The following is a 6,000-nucleotide window of genomic DNA, read 5'->3' on the forward strand; positions in this document are numbered from 1 at the left end:
CGGCCTGCCCCGGCACTGGCTGTTTTTTAAGTGCCTACTGCTCAAAATAATCAATATACCAAAGTGGCATATTTTGGGGTGCCATATTCTGCTACAGGAAGGAAGGGAAGGGAAGGAGAAGGGAATGGAGGGGAGGGCAGAAGGGAAGGAAGGAAGCTGGAGCCAGTGGTGTCAGGAGAACATGGGGTTTTCACGAAAGAGGATGATGACCAGTGTCACTCACACCCAGAGGTTAGGCACTGGGCTGACTCCGTGGAGTGGCATGGATATATGGGCTGTGTCCTTTCACTAGTGTGTGTCCCTAGCGCTGTTGAATGCATGGCATAGAACAGACCCTAATATTGAATCAGATTAGGGGAGGAGCAAAGGTCCTAGGTCAAGGGCATACCTGAGAAATCTCCCATGCCTTGTCCATAGCTCCCAGCAGGGCAAATGGCCACATCTTTGGTTTCCTTAGCGCCCTCCCAGACGAATCCCTATGTTTAAGTTCAATAACGTTTAATAAAAAATGTTATTAACTACTATAATTTAATTTAAAAGAACTTCCTTCTATTTTAATGTGAGGGTTTCCCATAGAAACCACTTCAGCTTTGGCGCCTGTGAATGGCAGGTTTATTAAGGGAGCCATCTGCAGGCTTCCCTAGCTTTCCTAACAGTCTGTCACACTGCTCATTGCTTCCAGTGCAAACACTGCTTTTTGTGATGGAGGCCCCAGCCAGTCATCTGGAGGAGACTGCCTTTCCTGCTCTCTGTTGCAGGGACTGCTCATCTCTTTCTTTTGTGCTCCTTGAATGCTGGGCCTTCACAAAGCAGGGGCAGGCAGAGCCCGTGAGCTCAGCAGATGTCTCTCCCTGTGGATCAGATGCGCTTGGTGGGCAAGGCCCTTAATCTCTTTTTCAGATCAAGACCAGGGACAGCACAGATAGTACCTAAACTTACCAAAACCCACGATGAAAATGCTTTTTTCATCGCAGCCCCAAGTTTTTCATGTCAAATTCCTCACTTGCCCCTAAGGAAGGGCTGACCCATCATCAAGTGGGAATGGGGTTGGTGCTCCAGGGTCCTGTGAGGGCTTGAGTCCTAACACATTCTTCTGAGAGAGAGGGGACTCTTGGCTCAGCTCAGAATTAATTCATCTTCTAAATGGAAATGTCGAAGCCTGGCAAACATTCCTGTTAATGATTCTGGTGATGAGATATTCATGGGCAGCAAACAGTAGGCCTCACGAAAATGAATTTTGCCGATGAAGCTGGGGGCCTGTCCCTCTCAAGGGAGAAAGCCTGGTCACCTAATCTCAGTTCTGCAGCAGTTTCACAAGGGCCCTGCTAAAGAGTGGAATTCTTCTTTTCCTTGTTGTTTTATTAATTCTGAATAGGGGAAGGTGGTTCAGCCCAAGCGCCTGAGGGAAGGCAGCAGCAGGGTGGCTTCAGCACAGGTTTCCAAGAAAGGGAGTGAGTACCATAATATACAAAGAACTCACACTGCTTAACAACAAAAAAACAAACAACCTGATCAAAAAATGGGCAGAGGACATTTCTCAAAAGAAGATATGAATATGGCCAATAGACACATGAAAAGATGTTCATCATCGCTAATCATCAGGGAAATAAATGCAAATCAAAACTACACTAAGATATCACCTTACACCCGTTAGATTGGCAAAAACATCCAAAACCAAGAGCGACAAATGTTGGAGAGGTTGTGGAGAAAAAGGAACCCTCATACACTGTTGGTGGGAATGCAAACTGGTACAGCCACTATGGAAAACAGTATGGAGATTTCTCAAAAAGTTAAAAATAGAAATACCCTATGACCCAGCCATCCCATTACTGGGTATCTATCCTAAGAACCTGAAATCAGAAATCTCAGGAGTCCTGTGCACCCCTATGTTCATCGCAGCATTATTTACAATAGCCAAGACGTGGAACCAACCTACATGCCCAGAAACTGATGATTGGATAAAGAAGATGTGGTATATATACACAATGGAATACTACTCAGCCATAAAAAAAGACAAAATTGGCCCATTCACAACAACGTGGATGGACCTCGAGGGTATTATGTTAAGCGAAATAAGCCAGTCAGAGAAAGACGAACTCTATATGACTCCACTCATAGGTGGAAGTTAGTATATTGATAAGGAGATCTGATCGGTGGTTACCAGGGAAAAGGGGGAGTGGGGGGAGGGCACAAAGGGGGAAGTGGTGTACCCACAACATGACTAACAAAAATGTACAACTGAAATCTCACAAGGTTGTAATCTATCATAACATTAATAAAAAAAAAAAAGAAAGGGAGTGAGTACCAGTGACTCTCAAATCAGAAGCGAAGCTAGTGAGAAGCGAGTAGGAGGATGGGGGGTTACAGAATGCCCCAGAAAATGGGGAGGACACGGAAGGCTATCTCCTTTTGTGGGCGGTGATACACCAGCTGCCCCTCATCACAAGGATGTGCCAGCAGGTGAATTCTCAGTGCTCCCAGGTGGTCTCTTACCCCTGCTATCCCAGATGCTGAACTTTCCAGCCACACCTTGGACAGCACCCCTCCCTCGCCTGGGGTCCTTCGTTCCCACACTGGAGCCAGGACTTCTCCCATAGACTCGCGTGGGAGCAGAGTGTGGGTGGAACAGCATCAGCACCGCAGAGCGCGCTGCGTTCCACCATCAGAAGTGTTTTGTTTGACCTGTAGGTGCATATCTCGAGTGCACACGGACAGAAATTGTATTAAAGTTTTGTTGTATTAAGGTCCATTTTCTTTTCCACATTTCCTTCCAAAGCATAAAGGGAAGACAAAATTTCTATATCATCATTATTTTTAAATTTATTGAGGTCACACTGGTTTATAGCATTATCTACATTTCAGGTGTACATTATATTTCGACTTCTGTATAGACTGCATTGTGTTCACCACCAAAAGTCTAGTTGCCATCTGTTGCTACACCTGTGCCCCTTTACCCCTTTCACCCTCCCCCCACCCTTTCCCCTCTGGTAACCATCAACCTGTTGTCTGTATGTGTGTGTGTTTGCATGTTTATCTTCCACGTATGAATGAAGTCATAGGGTAATTGTCTTTGCCCAACTTATTTTGCTTAGCATAATGCCCTCAAGGTCCGACCATGTTGTCGCAGATGGCATGATTTTGTCTTTTTTAAGGCTAAGTAGTATTCCACCGTATATATATACCACAGCTTCTTTATCCATTCATCTGTTGATGGGCACTTGACTTGTCATTATTTTGTAAACATTTTAAAATATAAACTCATATAGGAAGTTTCAAAAATAGTATATAGAGTTCTATGAACCCTTCTCTTAGCTTCTCCCAATGGTAAGATCTTCTATAATATGTAATAGTAAGACCAGGAAATTGACATTGATACCATACAGTAATCCAGACCACAGACCTTATTCAATTTCCCCCAGTTTTGCATGCATTTATGTGTGTGCTTGTGTAGTTCTCTGCAGTTTAATCCCATGTATAGATTCACAAAACCAATCACAGCCAAGATGCAGACTGTTCATCACCACAGAGGAACCCCGCTGTGCTACCCTTTTATAGTGACATCCTGTCCTCTCTGTACCTGTCCCCTGGCAATCACTGATCTGTTCTCTCTAGTTTTGTTATTTCAAGAATGTTATATAAATGGAAATATACAGTTGGTAAATGGAATTTCAAGATTGACTTTTTTAACTACATAAAATGCCCTTGAGCTCCACCCAAGTTTGTACGTATCAGTGGTTGGTTCCTTTTTATTTTTATTTATTTTTTTTGAGGAAGATTAGCCCTGAGCTAACTGCTGCCAATCCTCCTCTTTTTGCTGAGGAAGACTGGCCCTGAGCTAACATCCATGCCCATCTTTCTCTACTTTATACGTGGGACGCCTACCACAGCATGGCTTGCCAAGGGCGCCATGTCCGCACCTGGGATCCCAACTGGCAAACCCCGGGCCGCCGAAGTGGAACGTGTGCACTTAACCGCTGCACCACCGGCCGGCCCCTGTTCCTTTTTATTAAGTAGTATTCCATTGTATTTTCTACATTAGTATTTTTTGGGGGGTGAAGATTGGCCCCAAACTAACATCTGTGCCCATCTTCCTTTATTTTTGGTATGTGGGACGCTGCCACAGCATGGTGTGACAAGCAGTGTGTAGCTCTGCACCCAGGATCCAAACCCATGAACCCCGGGCTGTCGAAGTGGAGTGTGCGAACTTAACCACTACTCCACTGGGCTAGCCCTTACATCCATATTTTTTAAATATCAAAATTTAATCTTTTTATGTATCTATTATAGAATTTGAGCAATGGATAGGTGGGTTCAATAGGTTACCAATCCAAGATTCCTTTGTAGGAGTATTTACTTTTCACATTTCAAATCATACACTATTTATAGCATGTAGTTAAAATTTTCTACTTTTGAGAGAACCTGACTTTATGCCAATTTTAAAAGGAATAAGGCTTGTCTTAAAAAGCTTCTGCATGGCAATCCACTAACTGGGAGAAAATATTTGCAAATCATATATCTGACAAGGGGTTAATTTCAAAAATACATAAAGCACTCATATGACTCAACAACAAAAAAATGAACCACCTGATCAAAAAATGGGCATTCAAGAATGAAACGGGATGACCAGGTATGAGGGCTTTACTTTTATTAGAAAGTTATTTTCCCTCCCTGAGGCCATTTCACCAAGCACCGTGTCTGCAATTCCTTTAGTGAGATATGGTGAAAGTAATCTCCGCTAGCAGGTGAAATCTGCCTCGGGAGCGAATTCTGCGTAATCCCACTGAGATGTGTAGTCATCGGCACCAAGTTATGGATATTCATCTCTGTCAGTGGATGGCTCCTTAGGAAACTCTATTTTCAGGACTACGTGTTTACATTGCTGAGACAGAGGAGATGCAAGATCAAAGAGCCCTGTGGCTGAGCATGGAGTTGGCAGAACCTCCAGGCTTGCCATGGGAAGTGTGGGATGGGGAATGAGGACAAAGTGGCAAAAGCACTTGGCCACTGACAGAAGTTTCTCGGTGAAATGGAAATTGCCCAAAGGTTGGAAAATAAGGGAGCAGCATCTCCAAGCAAATAAGTTTAAGTTGTGCATTAGGGACTGAAGACACGCGTGCCTGACCAGGGCTAAAGAAGGCAGGAAGAGCAGGCAGTTGCTGGCAGGAGGTGCCACAGTATGGTCAAAGAGCCTGGAAGCTCCTCTGCCCCATGCTTTGGTTGTAGGGATGGCAAGAGAGGGGGCTTGTGTATGAGAAGTGTCCCTTCAACTTTGTGACACTGTTCAGAGCGCAATGCCTAATCACTTTCTGTAGTTTTTCCTTATGTCGTAGATCCCTCCTACCAGTTTAACCCAGGGGCCGGCCCCGTGGCTGGGTGGTTAATTTCGTGCACTCCGCTTCGGCGGCCCAGGGTTTCACCACTTCAGATCCTGGGCACGGACATGGCACCGCTCATCAGGCCCTGCTGAGGCGGTGTCCCACATGCCACAACTAGAAGGACCCACCACTAAAAATAAACAACTATGTACCGGGGGGCTTAGGGGAGAAAAAGGAAAAATAAAAAATCTTTAAAAAAAACAAACCAGTTTAACCCATTTCATTCTTTCTTTTTACAGTCATGCTCCACATGACGTTTTGGTCAACGACAGTATACACAACAGTGGTCCCATAAGATTGATTAGTACCATATAGCCTAGGTGTGTTAATAGGCCACACAATCTAGGTTTGTGTGAGTACACTTTATGATGTTCGAACAATGATGAAATTGCCTGATGATGTATTTCTGAGAACATATGCCCATCGTTAAGTGACACACGGCTGAATTGACAATTACTAAATTACCGTTCTACAGCAAACAGCTGCAGTGCACTAGCAGTAGAGCCCGGTGCCTAGCCACAGGGACTGTGGAGGCAGGAGGACCTGGCTTCAAATCTTGGCTCAGCCACTTGCTACTAGTGTAACCTGGCTTCTCTGGTCCTCAAGTCTCTTCGTCTGTAAAATG

The sequence above is a fragment of the Equus caballus genome, chromosome 15, assembly GCF_041296265.1.
Source record: "Equus caballus isolate H_3958 breed thoroughbred chromosome 15, TB-T2T, whole genome shotgun sequence".
NCBI classification, from domain to species: domain Eukaryota; kingdom Metazoa; phylum Chordata; class Mammalia; order Perissodactyla; family Equidae; genus Equus; species Equus caballus.